General features: G+C 43.2%; 1 pseudogene; it reads right to left on the bottom strand.

The window, feature by feature from the left end:
• Positions 1 to 922: 922 nt before the first annotated feature.
• LOC133927679 (spermidine synthase 2-like) lies at positions 923 to 14,273 on the bottom strand (annotated as a pseudogene).
• Positions 14,274 to 22,244: the final 7,971 nt, after the last annotated feature.

The raw sequence follows: 22,244 nt of genomic DNA, 5'->3' as shown, positions 1-22,244 counted from the left end.
AACCTAAAAAAGGTAAATTTCAAAGAAAAAAATATTAAATGCAAAAAAAACACCTTGTCGAAAATCCATCAGGATCAGTGAGCGAGGCAGTTAATTACTTGCAAGTTACATCTTCTCGTAGTAGTAGGGGTGCACGAGGTTGATAGAATCTGGTAAATTGAACCATGGTGCCCACTTGTCTTGACCATGATCACAATATTCCCCAGCATAAGTTAGAATGTTCATAACCATATAAAACCATATTTTCCTTTTTAAGAGGTAATATCCAATTCCGAGGAGAACCGAGCGATAGCTCGGTGGTATAGGCTCCAGTTGAGACACCGTCCACCAGAACTTAAACCCAAGAGTATCTTTCTAAAGAATTTGGTACTCCCATCTCTTAAGATAGACAAGAGCACGTCTTTCATGTGGTTGAGTTTTTTCTATAACCAATTCTGAGGTACATTAAAAGCAACATAATTCAGCAATTAGGATGAGAATGCCATAACCAGGCATCACCCAGGGAGAAAAAAAAACACACGGCATAATAATTTCCTAAACATGCTGCTATCACAAGAGAAAATTGAACAAAGTAAAAAAAAATGTGATACTAACTTTGGGGTTGGGGACAAAGTGCTGCAGCACCTCCATTTCAAGCACTTCAAAAATGTAGATCAATTACCATTTTTTTCCTTCAGAACTCGAATTCACATGTGCTGCTTAAGTCTTGAGGCATTTCAGAAAGTAAAAAAAGGAAAGATGATTTCTCAGAACAAATGCAAAAGCAAGACTATATTAACTCAACATGGATATTATGCGCAACAAACAACAGTGCTAACAGCTGAGAGGAAACACATTATTCTGGTACGCATCTCGTCATTTTAATTCCCCCTTTATTCAATCATCCTTCACAACGCACTATGGTACAGCCCACAGAAGCAGGTCATTGCTGAATACAGGACCTCGAGAGATGCAGCAGGGTTGGCCGAGGAAGACAGCGTATGCCCCCAAGCCTAAGAAGCTGTAAGAATGGCAGTATCTTCATCTTCTGCGGTTTGGCGACTGATTTTTCTGGGTTTGCCTGTCATAATATGAAAATAGAGGGACCAGTGAGTCTGCTGTTGGCAGTCAGAATAACCGGTGCTACCAGATTGTTGAACTGTGCTGCCATGGATTCACACTATACGAGGTACCAAAGCATGAGAACACAAAACATTCAGAATTACCAGTTCAATAATATAATACTCAACATCACATCTGAACAACTAAATTGAAGAAAATGGTGGCGCAGAGTGTTATGATTTAATTTGTAATCCAGCAGTTGTCATGATCGTAAATGAAAGCTTCGATCAGACACTAAACCAAACTGTGGTAGCTTTGACTCTCCCTTCTCGTGAAAGATTAAATAAGTTAAACACACGACATAAGAATGATACCGGACATTTCAATTTTCAAAAGCTTTTCAAGATCTAAGATGCACCAAAATACACAAAACCAAGAATGGTGTAATTAAGAAGACTTACCGTTTCTGTATAAGTAATATATGATTCCAGTTCTCTTCTTATGGCAGACCAAAAGCAGCCCTATGAATCTGTTTTTCAATAAAGGAAGCTTTTATCGAACTCAGTCAATTACGTCAAGGTGATACAATCAGCCCTATAAATCTATTAAACAAGAAAATTTATTGATGACTATTTCACACGAACAATCGTATTGGAAATATCATATTAGGTGGTAACAAAGACATCTTTGAAGATAAAGAACCGGATGTAGGAAAAGTGTGATAAAAAAATACTCCACTATGCCAAGGGTTTCTAGTGGCAGAGAAATGGAGGGTCAATAGGTCATTTTGAATGTGAGTTACGACATACCCAAAAGTATGAAGGTGAGGCATGGGAAATAAATATTGTGGGCTGTTTTCCCAGGATTATCCTGGACTAAGATGTTGTTAGACATATGCAGCTAGCACACAGAAATACATTGCACAAACCTCTGAATTGTAAATTCTGAGTTTCTTTCGAGCTTTAGTCTCAATTGGAAGCATCCGAGCCGTAGCTGGGTTGGCAATGACGGAGGCGTAAGGAGTGCTCGCCCGAGCCAGCCGCGGTTCGAGCGCCAGCGCTCGCGCGGTATGCACCCGATTTTCGGCGGGCTCGGATGGAGCGGCCCGCTCGACCCTGCCTCCAATGAAGGCCGTGGAAATGGGTCCCACTTTTTTAAAAAAATAAAAAATTATCAATTGGATTCACAGGAGTTAAGAAGTTCACTGGTGGACCTTCTTTCGCACAAAGCAAAAATCCAATTACACTATTAGGGTAAATATTCGCCGAGAGGATAGGTGGGTGGCATCGGCTGTTAGGGGAGGGATTAGATTATAGATTGGAGAGATGGAATATTAAGGAGACTTAGAAGAATAGGAGTGAGAGCTTGATTGATTTCTCTTACTTAATTACAATGGATGATGTAGCCTCTTTTATATAGGAGTCGGCCCTAATAATCTAAACTAATCAATGTTATCTCCAAGACTAACAAATAGATCCTATCTCTAACAAATCTAATACGACCCCTAATAACTTATCTTATCTCTAACATGATGCTATAGTCCCCATGATGATACAGTGCCGCCGTGCTACAGTGCCATACATGTTGCCCATGAACAGTATTTTCAGAACATAACAGACACCACTGCAAATTCATATAATTATATGGTTAGGTTAAGATATATAAAACATGATGCAAAAATAACTCTAAACATAGAGCAGACATAGCTAGAGATGGCCAAATAGGCTACTCGGGCAGGCCCGGCACGGGTCCAGCTCGGTACGGCACTGCCCGAACGGCCCGGCTACTGTAACAGGCCGTGCCGTGCAGGCCCGTGTGCCTCCCCCTCGGCCCACGGTATAGCCCGTCGGTCACTGTGTCGTGCTAGGCTGGCCTGGGCATGATTACGGCTCGACGGCATGGCCAGCTCGACGGGCATGACAAGCACGGCGGGCACGATAGGCACGGGTGGCCCAACGGCACACGGGTGGCCCATCAGCACAACCAGCCCGACAAAATAAAAAAAAATAGCTATAAAATTAAAAATATATAGAAAATAGATAAAAATATGATAAAAATATAGATAATAGATAAAAAAATAGCTATAAAATTAAAAAATATAGAAAATAGAAAATAATCGGGCCCATGCGTATCGAGCCGGATCGAGCTTAGCTGGGTTGTGCCCGTGCCGGCCTGACTCAGCTGGGCCATGCCGTGCCGACACGCTGCGCCACGCGCTCAGCCCAGGCACGGCCCGTATTCTCGTGACGTGCCGGCCCGGCCCGTCTGGGCTCGGGCTGTGCCGTGCCTAGGCCGTGCCTATAGTATCGTGCTTCGGGCTGGCCTAGTAGGCATGTCCTATTTAGACATCTTTAGACACAGCTAACTGCTTCACTTTTTGCCCTACAATACATATTGAGAAATATAATGCCCAAAAACTAACTAGTTTCTAGGATTTGAGGCTTCAGAGGAAAATGCAAAAAAAGACAAAAAGGCACATGCATAGCATAGGAATGAATGAACACATAAAATATATAGAGAAAAAAGATAGTGTAGAATACCTAGGATATGTTGGATAGGGGTGGAAACGAACTGAGGCAGGCTCTGTGGGCATAATACTTTGATCTAATCATCAAACCGTTAGCCCTAAACACATGAACACCTAAAGCGGAAGCGTGAAGGTCTGACTTGATCTTGATGAGGCCATAGGGCTTGATGAAGGTCGATACAGTGTTGTGGGCGAAGAGATCGCCACTTGGTGAGGTGCTCGGAGTAGAGGCGTAGGTGTAGGAGTTGTCGCTGGCGTATTGGTGTAGATGACATCAAGGATAATGACGGTAGCGGTGGTGGCCTTCACCCTGTTAGCAGCACACTTAAGGATCAGATTAGGGTTTTATGAATGAGGAGAGGTGGCTTAGACTTGCGTGTATTGATCGTGATCATGCCGGCCCCTTCTCTTGTCTATTTATATGATGTTGCACGGGGTGGAACCGCAACCAACGTGTTGGTTGTGCCCCCGATCAAGGCACGTACATGAGGAATGAGCTCCTCCTTAGGACTCGATCTTCTGATGGTCTATGATGGAGCCAAGATCAAACACCAAGATTTTCCCCCTTAATCGTAAGGCTAACATCATAAACACACTCTCAATGAAACAGCATACCAAGGCAAAGCATTACAGTGGCTAATGAAATGCTACTGAAACCCAAATACCTATAGTGTACCACTCCATCTTGAAATAAAAATTTGTTATACTTAATGGGAGTTGTTTTGCTTTATAGTTCTCTTAATCCAGAATCATAGACTGTCCAATAACTCCATGTCGACAACATAATCACGAAAATTATGGGGTGGTAAGCCTTTAGTGAGCGGCGCCGCAAGCATTGTCTTAATACTTATATGCTTGTCACTGATAATTTGATCCTGAATTCTACTTTTCACAACAAAATATTTAATGTCAATGTATTTGGCAATATCACTCGACTTGTTGTTACTCATATAGAAAACTGAGTATAACATAAGTGATTTCGTAATGCCGTCTTACATTCTTAATTCCAGGATAATATAAGTTATTTAGTCATACAACCTGTCCGGTAGCCTCATAACATGCTACAAAACTTAGTTTACATCGACGAGGATGTCGTAAGTGTTTGTTTGGAGCTTTTCCATGAGATAGCTCCTTTGGCGAGGGTGAGGATATAACATGTCGTGGATTTTTTTTATATCCACACACCTTGTAAACGGATTCTTAAACATGAGCATGTAGTACTTAGTGCCTTGCAAACAGCGAAGGACTCTCTTAACAGCTTTCCAGTGGTCCGGTTCTAGATTTGACTAATTTCTACCAAGCATCCCAGTTGCAAAAACTAAAAAATAGGGAGTGCACATGATGCTTCTAACAGCTGAAACATAAGGAATTAGCTTAATCTGATTAGTTTCATAAAGGTTCCTCGGACATTGCATATTAAAATGTCCCAAACTTATTGCCCTTTACAATAGGAGTAGGCGAGATAGAGCACTTATGCATATTATATTTTTTTAGTACTCTGTCAATATATGTCTTTAGATCTATCTTGGTGAATATCATTATAAAGGATGTAACACTATATGAAAACAGACAAATGAGATACGAAATTAGTGGCGGGTCATTAGTGATGGGTCCCACTATGACCTGTCACTAATTTATCATCTGATCGGGACCTGACATAGACCCATCACTACGATCAACTCATTAGTGACGGGTCATCCTAAGTCAGTCATTAGTGACGGGTCAAGTTATGACATGTCACTAATGACCAACTCATCAGTGGCGGATCGTCTTAGGCCAGTCATTAGTGACAGGTTAAATTGTGACCCATCACTACGATCAACTCATTAGTGACGGGTCATCCTTAAATCAGTCATTAGTGACGGGTCAAGTTATGACCTGTCACTAATGACCAACTCATCAGTGACGGGTCATTCTAGTCCAGTCATTAGTAACGGGTCACCTGTCACTAATGACCAACTCCAGTCACTAATGACAGAATTCACAAATATTTTTTATTTTATTTTATTTTTCTCACCTCAGCAGCACTAGAATAGGAATCATTGTACATTTCTGCTTAAGTTTGATGTAAGAGGTGACGGCTATGGACATAAACATGTGTTCCGAAAATGGTGCAGAAACTTTATGGGGGCGATAACTCAATATTTCAGGCCAAATTTGGCCTCGAAAAATTTGTCAAACTAGACATAGTCAGGGAGAAATAGATGTAACTTTTTCTGTATGTGTCCGTAGAGTTAAAAGATATCAAAATCGGAGTCCGTATGCAAAAGTTATACCTATTTTACCGAAGGTGAGAAAAAAAATAAGAGCATGTATGCAAAAGTCATTAGTAACAGGTTAATATTATGATCCATCACTAATGTTCAGTTATTAATGATGGGTCACGGTTATTACTGTCACTAATGATCTTCGGCGAAGAAGGTTAAAATGATAACATATCCAATTTTCATCACAACTACGTTATAGGTGAGGTGGTAAGGGGTTTACACGCGCGATGGGGAGGTTGCGGGTTCGATTCCTACGGAATGCAAACTGATAAGACGCTATGAAAAATAATGTGGCTTGTGGGGCATATGCGATGGGCCTACTTGGGGAAGGCTCGGGTGAAAAAAATATTTTTTTCAACTTTTTTCGTATCCAAAGAACACAAAAAGCGTTCATCGGTCATTAGTGATAGGTTACGGTTACAGTCTGTCACTAATGATCTCTCATTAGTGATGCATTCGAGGTGATGGGTGCAGAATCCATCACTAATGACGGTTATCACCTATCACTAAAGGCCTTTTCACGTAGAGAAGCTCCACCGAGATCCTTCTTATGACTAAGATGGTGAATTTTTCCATTCTAAACATTACTTAAATGCAGTTATCAATTTCCTTACGATTTGAACCAAAATGAAAAGAATCATTAGTTGAGTTTTATTATGGTCAATCCCTTCTCTTTGAGTCTTGCTTTGAACTTTTTGATGTTTCCCTTAGAGTCACGTTTGTTTATAGACCCATTTACAACCTACTATTTTGGCTCTATCGGGAATTTCTACTAAGTCTCGTTCATCCTATTCATCTTTATTGCTTAGAGACTTTAATTAAACCTTCATGAAGTTAAGCCATTCAGAAGAATACTCTTTATACGAGTTGAGATCTTCTGGAACTGCTGAGACTCATCGTTAAGTGCTTCATTATGAATTTCAGGCACCTCAACAGCTCCCCCTCAATTTATGCAATAGAATTAGATAAGTCTAAAGGGTGAAGAATCACTTTCTTAATAAGACGCTCTATTCTCTCTCTCGAAACATGGCCTAAAAAACAATGCCACGGTTTCGAATAAATCTCAATACATACATTTAGATATATCAACAATTCATTCAGAGGAAGCAAGAAAAATAATTTCTGAATTTGAACTTAATGATACAACTATTGTCTCCAAAATTACATTAATAACCATAATCGTCCAATGAAGAAACTAAAGTAAGATTCCTCTTGATGGAAGGAACATGAAAACATTATTAATGAAGCTTCTTTTAAATGTATGGTCCCCTTGAAATTTTATCTTGCTGGGGCCGCTAACGTTATGCACATAATCATTATTTTCAACCCTTAGCCTCTCCTCCTCTTGGACACACATCGCGATCAAGTTGCTCATGGTCCACTTCTCCTTCTAAGTGTTGTAGTTGATTTTAAAGGAGAAAACTTATAAGGGAGAGAGGGCATAATGAAATGGACAAGGAAACCCTCAAATATCTCCATATCCATGCCTTTGAGCTTGACAGTCATGTTTGTTATTATCATAATGTGCTTTCTAAAGCTGACAAACCCATCATACTAAGTGTTTAAAAGTCTGAATGAGCGTTATGGCATAAACTTTGGAGGTGCCTTTTAATTGCTCCTCCACAGATGCCAAGTATGTTTTAGCAATATCTGAGTAAGGGATTGCTCCCCTTATTGTAACTGAGATAGAATTATTCATAACCATCAGAGACAAAAGGTTCGACCGTTCCCACTTCTCAGCAATACCATCATAAGTTGTCTTAAAGTTCATCGTAATTCTCCACCCCAACGGCGGGAGTAGTGTGAGCGTAACCCTTAGTGCATAATCAAGGTCTAGAACACTAAGGACAACGATTACTATATCTTTCCAAGCGAAAAAATTATTTCCCGTCAAATGCTCTATGCCGTCAATTGTGACGGTAATAGAGAAAGCGTTAAGAGCTGAAGGGGAAAGATTGGGCCAGATTAGAACATTATCACGAGGTAATATTTGCACGAAATTAACCCTATGTTGTTCTGATTAAAATCATGCAAATCTCACAAAAGTTTAATTTCAGTCGGTATCACCGTTGAACAGAAAATAGAAAACAATTTTTAATAAACACATAACTGGCATATAATTACAATCAACGTTGGTCAAAAAGTAATTATGAACCTACCTAAAATTAATCATAAAATTTAGCACATTATTGCAAACAACGTTGGTCAATATGCAACCACAGCCAAAAATAACATCAAAATTCTCTAAATAAATTTTTCCGTTGGTTCCAATTTACTTAGTGAAAAGTTTGTAACTTTTTGTGCATAAAATATAATTATTTGAGCCTCATTAGTTAATTAAACCAGCACATAAAACAAAAATATTAAGTTCACTGGAAAAAAAATCCATAAATAGAAAAGACCCAGAAGCATTAACAAAATTGGCCCAGCTGGCATAATAACTGTGCGTGGCCCAACTTCAAAACGCACGCGGCGGTGCACGCCCTAACCCAGTAGGGTTGAAATGGCCCCAATAGTGCGACCAAGCAACACGACATCACCCCATCCTGCAGTGCGGCGTCGGCCCAAAATAGTTCCAACCCATTAGGGAAACGCTAGCCCGAGCCACCACTCATGCACGCTATCAACCGCCGGATTCAATCCGACAACTTCGCGTCAAAATCGCCAGATCAAAACCAGTTGATCCCCAGAAATCCTAACCATAACTACTCTTGCATACCCCTCTATCTCCTCCATGGTGGCTGAGAGAGAGCGAAACGGCAATTCGGCATTGCTGGTAGGAGAGAGAGAGAGAGAGAGAGAGAGAGAGAGAGAGAGAGAGAGAGAGAGAGAGAGAGATGTGAAGAAGGAAACAAGAGCGGCGCTATTGCGAGCCTACTAGCTGGATGTGCGTGTGGCCAAGGCTGCGCGCGTCTTCGACGGTGATGCTGTGGTGGTGCCCAGGCTAAAGACGTGCACGGCGAGTAAGTGTGGCCAGTGCTAAAGACACCGGTGGCTCAGGAATCCTGCACGCACCCAAGGTGGAGGAAGCGGATCCGCCGAAGGAAGAAAAGGTTCGGGGCCTCCGGCGGCCTTGACAGTGATAAGGAGCTCATAAACACGTAAGATCTGCCTCTCCCTTCTTAGTATTTTAGGGTTTTGGTTTGGGGTAATGGAATTTAGGGTTCCCAATTTCGGAAAAAGGGCCTTGGATTTGGGGATTAGGGATTTGAATTGGGAATTTAGGGTTTTGGATTAGGAAATTGAGAATTTATTTAGGATTTGCATTAGAGTTTCTTGGATTCCCAATTCTCCACCTTTTAAATGCTTTTCCCGAGCTCTAATTTCCCCATCCCGAGCACAAAAGCACACGAACACATACATTTATGCATGAAATCAACTAATCTGAGCCTAAATTGAACTAATTCATGAACATGTAATCATGAAAAGCATTAAACCGAAGCATAAAAAAATTCCAAAACATCATCATATATATTAATCCGAGCCTAATTGTCTTAAAACATGAACATGAACTAATTGTACTAGTCCGAGCCTCATCCAACATAAACATGGGCATAGCTCGGGCTCATTGTTGGCTCGAGTTGGCTTAGCTGGCTCGCAAGCCAAATCAAAACAACACAACGAAGAGGTGGCATGACAGGTGGCGGCCATGGGTGGGCGGCGGCATCGGGCGGAGAGGCCACTGGCAAGCGGCGCTGCCGGGTAGGCAACAACCAAGGGTGGAGAGGCACTGAGCAGGCAATGGCCAAGGGTAGATATGCATTAGGTGGGTGGCCACGGGCGAAGATATGCACGAGCGGGTGGCGCCAGGCAAAGACACAGGGGCGAGCGGCGGCACTAGGTAGGCGACGGCCAAGGGCGGAGACGTGCGCGGGCGGGCGTGTAGCCACGAGCGGAGACTCACGCAGGCAGGCGGAGACACGTGGGGCAGCTAGTGGCCATGGGTAGGCGGCGCCAGACGAAGACACGGCAAGTGGACGACGACCATGGGCGAAGAGGCGTCACATCGGGCAGGCGGCCACAGGCAGAGATGCAAGGGCCATAGGCCACGCGTGGAGACATGGTGGCTAGGCTGTTGGGCTGGGCCAACGAGTGAGTCAATGAGTCGCTCGTGAGCCGGCTCGGGCTTGGCTCATTTTGACACCGAGCTAGCGAGGCGGCTCAGGCTCAGCTCGTTTGGCCTCCTGGCTGAGCTAAGCCAAACCTTTTTGAGCCCAAGTTAGCTTGTGAGTCTCGAGTTTTATTTTCAGCCCTAATGTTGGAACACTTGCCCAGGCATAGTGCACAACACCCTTGAACATCGCACAACAGATAGAGAGCATATCCTGGATTAGATGTGTGCGCGACCACTTACTCTCAGCTAGATTACAAAGAACACTACACCATGCCTTAAAGCTCTAGCAATTGTCTGAATAAATGGTTTCTCCACAAGTGCCTGAGCATGTCCTGTAAATTGTAATAATTAATGTGAAAGGAATTAAAAGCAGTGTACAAATAAAAGCACTAACTAGGTGAACCTTAAAAATTCATTTTAGTTTTCTCAATAAAAATTAAATGGCAACAGATATTAATCCATAAGTATATGGTGGCTCTGTTGGGAATGAACACATGAATTTTCCTAGATTCCTACCAAAACTGAACTATTACCTATGAAATTACTATGTTCCAAATGAGCCCAATACATACTAAACTAGCAAGTAGCAATAAGGGACACAAGAAAAAAGCATCAAGAAGCAACCCGATCCAGCATGGCAGTAGACGAAATGATAAACAACATAATTCCAGGGGGGTTGTATTATTGAATATGATGTAGTAATTGCAAGAACCTACCAATTGGATCTGATGAATCAACAATAATAGGATCATATTTCCCTTCAGGAGCATCCCTCAAGAAATCCACAGCTGCAAAACAAAAGCAAGTCTACTATGAACTTTATGAAATCAAGACCGACAGAGATGATGCAAGGTTTGGGGGGCCATAAAAATAGTGGTACATCCTATAACCCTATCATGATCATAGAAAATGCCACCGGGTACAAGCTTCTCAACATACCATCACCAACATGAATTTGGACGCGAGGATCTTTAAATCCAATGGATAAATTTGGAAAGAAATCTTTACAAACCTACATAGTTTGAAGAAATAAATCAGAAAAGAATATCGAGACTATATTTTCAACTTCACGCATAGGTTAAATGATCATTCTTACATCAATAACAAGCTGATCAATCTCGCATATATCAATAGTCTCCACTGAATCATGTCTGGCTATTTCTCGCAGTACACCACCTCCAACAACCAAAACCTGCATAAATTAGTGAAGTTTATATCATAAGCGGAAGGAACATCTTCCAATTAGATTTACCGATTATTCCAGTAAGTTCACCCCGTATTTTCATAGTTTTCAGAAGAAAAAAATGGCCAGGATCGGGAAACATACATTTTTAGGGGATGGAATTGAGCATAGTGGAAGGTGAGTAAACATTTTCTGGTATGCGCATTCGTCCTTGTCAGTGAACTGAACAATACCATCAAGAACAAGAACATTTCCATAGGTTGCAGACTGCATATAGAAATTAACACGTTGCTCACTACAGTGTTCAATCTCAGTCCTTCATGTACAAATTTACCAGCCGACGAATAACCTGAAAGACTAAAATTTCTTGGTAAGGTGATTTCCCTTGGTACAAGATCTTCTCCACTGTCAATGAATGTGCCTCTCCTGTATTAAAAAATAAATTTGGTGAAAACTCAGACCAGCTTAGGACATACTCCATTAAACACCTATATGACACAAATTTTGGCAAAACTATGCGGAAACAGACTAATCTCTTAGTCTGAACTCCAAACAGGTCTCTCGGGGCGACAGGAGGGGCGACCAAACCGCTAGCCAAATAACCTGCCGCCCCTGCCCTTTGCAGTCACATTAAAAAAGTTTGATGGTGGCGGTCGGCTGCGTGTGGCTTTGAGGACCAAGTTTTGACTGGTCGCGGAGGCTAGGATGGCTATGGATGCTTGAGTGCTGCTTTAGGTGTCCCTGTTTATTGCCTCATATTCGAGTATGTTAGAGTTTGGAGAGTCTTTGAAATCCTCTCAATCTGTGGTGTAAGATAATAGGTGCTCGTATTTCCATCCCTATGTGGGCAATGGAAATAGCGGCCAACAATAAATACTTTGTTTGTGCTTCATCTAAAAATTAAAATCTATTTCATCTCAAAATAAAGCTTCATCTCAATGCGTGGTGCAAGATAATAGGTGCTGGTATTTCCATCCCTATGTGGGCAATGGAAATAGCGGTCAACAAGAAATACTTTGTTTGTGCTTCATCTAAAAATTAAAATCTATTTCATTTCGAAATAAAGCTTCATCTAAAAATGGACACAAATTTCTGTGAGCACCATATCCACATAAATTATGCTACATCTAAAATTAAAATCTGAAATGTTAAGAAAAATAGAAAGCAATGACAGTCCTACCTAGAATGTTAAAAAAAAAAGCAGTGATAGTCTTGCCTGAGAAAAGGTTACAGTGGAAAAAATAAGAGCATTATAGTCATGCCATCTAATGGGCAATAAAAAGAGCTGGAAGTAATGTTAGAATGGAGATGCAAGGTGTTTCTGGTACTAACCTTGGGGATTTGAGAAAATGGTCACGTCATTAGGGTCGATGTGGATATATAGCCATGATATGGGCCAATATGGGCCTAGGTAATATATGGGCCTTAACACCCCCACTCAAACTCAAGGCGGATCTGAAGCATTGAGTTTGAGAAAATGAAGTCGATGTTGCTCTCGAGTTTGTGCTTTAGTGAAGATATCTGCAACTTGCAGTTTGGATGGCACATACTAAAGAGCAATTATTTTCTGATGACAATGAGACTAGGTAAAGGAGGAATCAACACCAATATGCTTTGTAAGTTCATACTTCACATGATTAGTTGCAATCTGTATGGCTCCAGTATTATCACAGAGAAGAGGAGTGGGATCACCACAAGAAATACCTAAATCAGCCAGCAATCATCAAAGCCATACAATCTCAAAAGTGGTAGTGGCAAGTGCTCGAAGTTCTGCCTCCGTACTAGACGAAGATACCGCTATGTGCATCTTAGACTTCCATGCATGAGGAGAAAAACCAAGAAGAATGCAATAACTAGTGACAGAACGACGATCTGTCGGATCACTCACCCAAGTGGAGTCCAAGTAAGCATGAAGCTAAAGTGGACTATCACGAGCATAAAACAAACACTGAGATGATGTCCCCCTTAAGTATCGCTGCAAACGAAATAAATGTCCAAAATGAACCGAAGTAGGAGCACTCACTAACTGACTCACAATATGAACGGCATGGGTAATGTCAGGTCTGGTAACAGTGAAATAAACAAGGCTGCCCACAACATGCCTATATCAAGAGGGATCCTCAAGAGGTATACCATCAGTATGACGAAGCTGCAAATGAAGATCCATAGGTGTTGCAGCTGTCCAGTTATCAGTAATACCAAAATGAGAAATAAGATCTTGTATATATTTGGACTAAGAAAGATAATAGCCTGAGATAGAATTTTAAACCTCAATCCCTAAGAAATAACTGAGAGGACCCAAGTCAGACATTATAAATTGCTCACTAAGTTGCTTCTTCACATGAGAAATATGGTCCACATCATCACCCGTAATCAAAGAAACAAAGTACATCCATATGAAGAGAGATGAATAAATAAAGCACGATCATGATCACTAGGCGAAAAACCAGCAACTCGTATCACAAAGACAAAGCGCTCAAACTAAGCACGAGGAGACTGAGTAAGACCATATAAAGCATGACAAAGATGACAAACATGTCCAGAAGGAGCTTCAACACATGGGGGTGGCTGCATATAAACTTCCTCGTGCAAATCACCATGAAGAAAAGCAATCTTAACATCCATCTGAGAGATAGTCCAAGCACAAGTAGCAGCTACTGCAATCAGAGTATGGACAGTAGTCATATGAGCAATATGAGAAAATGTATCATCGTAATCTCGTCCCTAAGTCTTATGAAAACCTTTGGCAACAAGATGAGCTTTATATCTCTCAATAGAACCATTTGACTTGGTCTTAATTTTGAACACCCATTTACATGTAATAGATACTACATGTGACGGTAATGGAACAATATCCCAAGTGGTAGTACAATCAAGGGCAGCAAGCTCCTCAGACATAGCAAGCTGCCATTCCAGAATACTAGAAGCTTCCTGATAAGTGGATGGCTCATCAGTAATAGCACTCACACGTGGAAATCACAACCTGTCAGGAGGCTCAATAGTAATACGATCTCATAGATTATATCATGGACCAACCTGGGACTCATCAGAAATAGCATGTGGCTTATCAAAATTGTCAGATTCATCAAAAATAAGAGCATCAGGACGAGCTGAGGAGATAGGACTAGGCGGAAGCTCCATGAGATCTGTGGGACGATGAGTGTATGCATGTATGATGGGTGGTTTAGATGGTGGAGGTGGAGCAAAAGTGGGTGGAGGAGGCTTAGCAAGAATTAGTGGAACGGATGGGGACGGTATAGAAACATCATCACTGGATGAAATAAAAGGGAGACATAGAAATGATGTGGACTCTGTGGGAGAATATGATGGCTGAGTAGATGGGTTATAAAAGAAAGGACAGTCCTCAACAAAGGTCACATCACGAGAGATGCGTATGTGACAAGAGGAATGATCATAACAATGATAACCCTTGTGCTCAGGACTATATCCTAGAAAAACACACTCAAACGACTAGGTAGTCAACTTAGTTTGCTCAAGAGGTCCAAGCAGAACATAGCATGTACATCTAAACACCCGAAGATGATCATAGCTAAGAGGAGTACCAAAAAGTACTTCACTAGGGCACTTGCCAGACAGTTTGGATGATGGTTGTCGATTTATGAGATAAACAGCAGTGGAAACAGCTTCACCCCAGAAATGAGAAGGAACATAGCACGTATGCCTAAACACCCAAAGATGATCATAGTTCGCTCACGAGGTGCAAGCAGAACATAGCACATACACCTAAACACCCGAAGATGATCATAACTAAGAGGAGTACCAAAAAGTACTTCACCAGGGCACTTGCCAAACAATTTGGATGATGATTGTTGATTTATGAGATAAACAACAGTGGAAACCGCTTCGCCCCATAAATGAGAAGGAACAAAAGAAGCAACCATTATGTCTCAAATTCTACCCAAATCCAAATTCAAATTCCTTATCTACTCCCATTCTTGTTCAACCTCATTTTTTCGTTTATCTTAAATTCACCTCAAGCTCAATTCAAATTCAAACCCTATTTAAATTTCTCTGCAAAAGTTTTTTTTTAAACTCTAGATATACCTAAGATGTCATTGGACTCAATCCTATCTAAGCCCAAACTCTTGGCTTGCACACAAGTCATCTAAAAGGTCCAACACAAAGGATGCACGAAATTTGTGGATATTTGCGGAATCCTGGACAGTCTCATCTTCGCATATAGTTTCGGAGTTCAATATGCCCTCAAATGCAAATCTCGACAATAGCAAAGTTGTAGGTTTCATCGAGGGCTTCAATTTGAACCTATAGAAGTCCCCTTTTGGATAATAGAGCTAGGAGTTATGGTCCCTGAAATCAGTGCTGCGTAGATTAGTCTCAGTTCAAATAGTTTATCTTGTGATGCATTTTTTGGAAATCAAAATAGTGTTTTCAGAAGTTCCAATGAATACCAACATTGTATATCCTTTCGATCACTACAATTTAGAATCCATAAACGTTCAATTTGGGGTCCTAACGGTGGAGATATCATTCTCGAAATAGAAAATTCTAACCAACTTGAACTCGAATCCGAATCGTATCCGGCTTGGACTCCACCTCAACCAGCCGTCCCTAGCCCTATAAATAGGTGTTGAACGTCCTCCCCTACCCCTTTTACATCCCTCCATGCCCTAGACGCCACAGCTGCCCTGTTTGTGTGCCACCGTTTGCTAGTGTTGTCGTCGCCGCCGCCCGTGATGCACTACGTCGTCGTCTCCGCAAATCCTCCTTCCTCGATCGTCAAAGAAAAGTGCAGACCCCTCCTTATCCTTCCTTACCCATGTTTTACCATCATACTAAATCCCTAGCCAAGCCCTAGTCCCGGCCAAAGCCCGATCTACGTCATCACAGTCATCGCCGTCGCGGACAGTAGCGCCATCATCGATTGGCATCAACGTTCCCGGTTGACTAGAAGTCAAATTGTCATGCTCTTTCCCGGTTGACTGAGTCATCCAGTAGATTAGCCAAATTGCCAGGATCAAGGTCGACATGCCCGCTGTCTAGTTTCTGGACGCGTTCTGCGTGCGCACCGAGTTTGCTACCGCGTTCTCCGTCAATCCGGAAGCCGTATGCATGTGCCATATGCGTTACAACATGTCCCATGAAGTCTTCTACGTGACCCTAGGAGGTTTTTACCTATTGTGCAGCGAGTCCACCAGAACGTGTTTGCCAACCATAGCATATCGCAACTACCACCCATCTCATCTCCGCTGATCGTTCTTCCTCTCAGGGGATAATCTACCCAAACCCATTCTATAGCATTGTGTTCCCAGGATATATTAACGTCTCAGTTCAAATGGTTTCTCAAATTTCATAGCCAATCTCATGGAACACGAGCGTCTTCGTTATTGCATCTGTTTGCAATCACCACCAAACCTAGTAGCAGTCATTGTTGTTTTGCTGCTACCTCAGATGACCCCTTCCAAAATTGACCCTACCTTTGAGTTAGACTTTCCGCATTCTACGCTATGCTTCCCTAGTTTTGCTGAAACACCACTGAAGCCCAACATCAATGTTAATGGTCACGCACCCGATCACTGTCTTCGATGAAACCCGAGCTGAAGCTGCTATGCAGACTTACCAGTAGTATCCTTAACCTAGAAGTAGAACCCCAGCCATTTGATCATGGGTGATCGAGACTAGACCTCATCGTACCTTTTGTTTAATCCAAGTCGATGATTGTATAGCATGCCAAGTTAGCACCACATCATCCTCCTTAGCCTAGTCAGCCCTATACTTCTTGAACCTTGCAATGGACGTTGTCAAGCCAGACATAATGATTGCATAATAATGCCTATTCCCATAGGAAGATAACTCCAGTAAACCAGCCTTTACTTTTCAACCTAATCTATCTTCCGAAAGTTTGTTCTCTTCCATTCTAACTCTGATTTAGGCGATTCTTGTGTCTAAATTCTTCTAAAATAATGCTTATCCAACCATAGTATTTTTAAAGTGTTTTAATGATGTTTGGTGTATTGTTCTCAGTTAGTTTTATCGTGTGCTTTTTTTGGTGTGTTTTGAGAGAAGATGAAGAGCAGATCGAGAATCTCCTGGACGAAGTCTTTGAAGAGTTTGAGCAGCAAGTTGGAAGAGGCAAGTGTCCTTGAAAATTTTGATCCCAATTTTTCAAATGAGTTCCTTATTTCAAACATGCATGTTGTTAATCCTGAATCCTATTTACTTTTAGTACCCTGTTCCATATATTTCCTGTCGCCTAGTTGTCAGTAGTAGTTTTGTGGGGTAGCTTATGCTTAGTTTCGTACAAGAGTATGGATGGGTTGTTGGTTAAACATGACTAATGAACTATACAACTATGAGTTGGGAATTCTAGTAATGGTATAGAATCATGGAACCTTAGGCCTTGAGCAAAGTAGTGGTGTTGATGATGATGGTTATGTAGTTGGTTTAGTGTTTTCTCAAGTGACCTAAATAAGGATCGGTTCGTGGAGCGACAATCCAAGAAATATCGTACAAACCACGAGACCTGGTATGGGACAGGCTTGACCTATTAATTAGTAAATTCCAGTTTTGTGCATGCCAAACGAAAGAGTGGATGTGTGGGGACGGCTAAGGCCAGAACCATTTGGTTAGTGGTATGAGATATGTAGTGGAAGGGAAGGGTGAAAACTTGCTGGAAACTACAAGGCGCAAAAGGGGGCTTTTGGGTGGTGTGAAAACCACTTTGACGGCGGTGAAACCTAGCGAGTGTGCACATACTGGATGAAACTTTGTAACGGCTTTGTAGTGATTTCCGAGCGACACACCATAGGCGTGTGATAAGTGTTTAGCCAGCATGGCAACAAGGAATTCACGACTCGTGGGGAAAGCTGAACAACCTCTACAGAGTGTAAAATCTGATATATCAGCCGTGCTAACGGTCATGAGAGATTTGGATCCTCACATGATTTGTTGGTTTGGTTTAGTTGGTTTGGTTAGATGGTTCTTGGTTACCTATGACGGGTATCAAGTCGGATGGTTTGAGAATCTAAAGTGGTTTTCAGGAAGTCGAGAAACGTACAGAGATATTTCTAAGAATTGGAAGTTTAGTGGTGATTCACCTAGTTAAATAAGATGCTTTTATCACTCTTCAGTAGCATAGTTAGCATTTATTCAAATTTAACCTATTACAACTTGTCCTTTATTTAAGCTTGTATGTCATTTATTTTCCACACTTGCGGAGTACGATATGTACTTATACTTGCTATTTCCATCCAAATGTACATCAAAGGCTACTCAGACGATGAAGAAGAACTAGACTACTTCACCAACGAAGATAAAGATTGCTAGGCTGGTGGGCCCCGGTCGATTGCTTGTAGAAGATGGGAGCTTCGCTGTGTTTTGCTAGTGTGTTTTAGCTAAAGACTTTGAGGCCTTTCTATTTTGTTTAAGTTAAGCGTTGTAATAATGACACTGTGTGTGGTATACTGATGAAGTTACTGTATGTATGAAACTTGGTCCAGGCATGCACATGGTTTACATATGGTTTTGTCCCTTTATAAAACCGGGTGTGACAATGTGATTTTAGTAATTAATGACAACATAGTAAATGGGACTAACATGTTTATCAAGTATATGCTTTAGTAGGTTTCATGGATGCAATCAAAGAGAAGTCACTGAAGTCAGAACAAAATGAGGAATGAATTGGACTTGTTCCTAAATTTTGATGTGATCAAATGGGATGGATTTATATATAATCTTGTAGAGATCTTCACAAGCTTTCCACAGAGCCCAAGATCATCAAAATCAGAGTTCAAAGCGAAAAATTATGCCCGAAATACATAATGTTGTTCTGCTACAATTTGTCTTACCGAAAATCCGGTGCTCACATCAAAATTAGTTCGGTGCTACATCGGATAATCCGGTGAGAATAATGAAAAATAGTCCGGTGTTCACAAAAAATTTGAACCAGAGTCTTTTGCCTCACCAGATGATCCAGTGTTCACACAATGAACACATCGGACTATTATTTCTAGATAGCTCAAAAATGAACATATGCACATAGGATAATCCGGTGTATTTGTTCGGTGTTCAGTGAGTCATCACAGGATGATCCGGTGTTCACAAAATGAACACACCGAACTATTATTTGCAGAGGGCTCCAAAATAAACATATGCACATAGGATGACTCGGTGCATGTGTCTGGTGTTCAGTGAGTCATCACACGATAATCCAGTGTTCACAGATAAGTTTGAGTGGGTTCTAACAGCTAGTTTCCTCTATTATACTCACCGAATGATCCGGTGCTTGTACTACTATTGTCACCGGATCATCCAGTATTCACAGCTTTTGTGAGTCGTTGGAGCAACAGCTAGTCCACGGGTTTGAAGCTATAAATACCCCTCCACTCGATCATTTGAATGTGTGGCATGCTACTGGAGTCCAGAAAATCTCATAGACACTTGAGAAGACATCCAAGCCACCAAAGTGTTTAAAGTGATCATCCAAAGTAATTAAGCACAAGATTAGAGAGTGATTAGTACTTATAGGTCTAGAGAGGTGTCGGTGTAAAGAATAGTGGGGTCCCCTCGCAGGTGGATCCACGTCGGTAAGATATCAGCAGGTGTTGTATGCCATGTTTGTCCGGAACCGTGGTCACCCCGCGTGACCAGCCAGCGACCGTGCAACCAGCCAGCAACCACACAATCAGGCTCTCCGACCAAGCTCCACGACCTGTCACTAGGTCATAGCAGTAAACCCCGCGACCAGTCTCCTCTGGTTGCAGGGCAAGTATGTGTCTAAATAGTCTAATCACAATAAATGCTTTCTCACTTGAGTATTTCCCTTCCCCAGGTCTTCTTTCTGGTCGACCAAGGCGTGGTCAGCGCAGAGCTGTCGTGTCCCGTCCCGTATCATTAAATGCTACGAGACGGCCTGACAGGCATGTTAGGAGTTTTTTTGCAGGTGCACTGGCGACGTGTGGGGATGGGACAGGGCAATCCAGGTGACCAGGATGATGCAGGCAGTGGAGCGATGGGACAAGCTCTGTAGCACCGTAGAGCAAATGGGATACGTCTGCTCTTAGTAATGATGGGCCTAGGTGGGAAGCTCTAGCTCTATCAAATGGGATACGTCTACTCTTAGTAATGATGAGCCTAGGTGGGAAGCTCTAGCTAGGCATGGGTCTATGTCTTGACTCACGTGTAAATCCTCTCTCCCTCTGATATATAAAGGGAGGAGTACCAGGCTTGTAAAGGGATAGAGAAAATAGGAAGGCCGAGAAGGAGGCCGCGCAAGAACATCATCTGTAACCAACTTAGACCACAAGAAAAGAATACATAGGATGTAGGGCTATTACCCTAAGGGGGGCCTGAACCTGGATAATCCTCGTTGTTCTTGAGTCACACACACACAAGCAGATTCAGTAGGCACTCCCAAACAAAGATCACGCACCCGTTCCAGGTCCCTCTACGCCCCGAGTGTAAGCCACACCGGTGTCAGCTAGTCGAATCCTACATTGTAACTTAGGACCATCACGTGATGCGAGTGGTCGGTGCAACGCACCTTGAAGGTCGCTCGACGTACTAGCCCGCTCAGCCATAGACCCCCGCCCACATCTAGCCGCCGCCTCCAAGAAATCTCGGTCGGAAGGGTGGTCGACGGATATGGTCGCGGATTCGATGAGGGCTGGAGGGCCAATCAGCATAGGCGGGGGATCAAGTCGGGCGGAAGGCTCGGACACTCCAAGAACTCTACGACCACAACAACACAAACTTGTCAGGAAACAAAGGTGTGGGGCTCCATTCAAAAAATGTTACATAACAAAGGTTACAATCGAGTTTTTTACTCCTCGGCGGCCTCCACCCAGAAGATGGACGTCACGTAATCCACTGCCCCCTAGCACTCCCGCTGATGTCTCTCCTCGGCTTCTGGTCCAGCAAAAGTGGCCCCTTCCCGGACCAAGTCCAGATTGAAGTTGGGGTCACGGCTACAGTAGCACCGGAAGATATACTCCCCGGTCGCCCTCACCGCCTACGAGATGTCCTCCGCGCCCCTCAATGTCAGGGTGGCAGGGAGCTCAGAGAAGTACTCCGCAAGAACCCGGAGGGCGTAGGCCCAAGCTCGGGTAGTGCTGTCATCTTTCGGCTCGATCACCCCCAGCCCGAGGCTACCTAGGGGATCCGCCAGCGCACCGAATGCTTCCCAGAGAATGTTGAGGGTAGTGCGTTCATCCTCCTTGAGCTGGGAGCGTTCGGCAGCCAGCACGGCCTTCTCTTGGGAGAGCTCGCCACACCTCCTCTGTATCTCGACCAGCTGCTTCTCCAACTCGGCGCATCTACTGGTCGCCGTCTCCTTCTCTTTGACCAGCTTGCGGACGGTGGCTGGGAAACGGTCGACCCACGAGAGCAAGTCAGGAGTCAAAACAGACTCCTCGACAGAGCCCATGGGGCCTGGAGCCGCCATCAATGCTCCGAGGGTTAAAGCCAACGCAGGAAGAGGCGCTGGGGTATCTGGCCGGGGCACCGTCGGGTGGGTGGTCACGGTTGTCGCCGAGGACCTACGACAAACAAGCAAAGTTGAGGAATCAAGAAGAAAAGAACAATTCAAAGTATCTACACCTGCCTAGAAAAGCTTACCTCAGCGACGGAGGACGGAGCACTAGCTTGGCCCTCACGAAACCGCCGATCGGCCGGTCGGAGAGGACAACCCTGCGAGTTGGCCGTCGACGCTCGGGGTCTCGCGGGGATGTTTTGACGCCTCCGCATCCGGCGATCCTTCCGCCGCCCTCTTCCCACGCCATATAGATGCTAGGTCCATGGTGGCAGGGTCGGACCATGCTTGGCCAGGGTGGATCTAGTCGCGGGGCGTCGGGTCAGTCCCGGATTGGTCACAGGACACCGGGTCAGTCCTGGACCGGTGACGGGGGTGCCTGGTCAACTTCCTACTAATCGGCATCACTCACGGGGCTGCCGCCCTCGACCACCACCTGACAGCTGCCTCCCAGCCTAGTTGGGTGTGAAACGCAACCAGGACACGGGACGTTTGGGGCGGGGGCAGACATTTCTCGGTCGATCTCCTGAAGGGCCTCATCAACCTCGTCGATTATTGGCCTCAGGGGATCGACCTCGGGAAGATGCTGAAGATAGCGTGAAAAA

This window comes from Phragmites australis, chromosome 8 (assembly GCF_958298935.1).
Source record: "Phragmites australis chromosome 8, lpPhrAust1.1, whole genome shotgun sequence".
Taxonomy (NCBI): domain Eukaryota; kingdom Viridiplantae; phylum Streptophyta; class Magnoliopsida; order Poales; family Poaceae; genus Phragmites; species Phragmites australis.
Note: the sequence above shows the minus strand (reverse complement) of the source record. Positions and strands in the feature narration are given on the sequence as shown.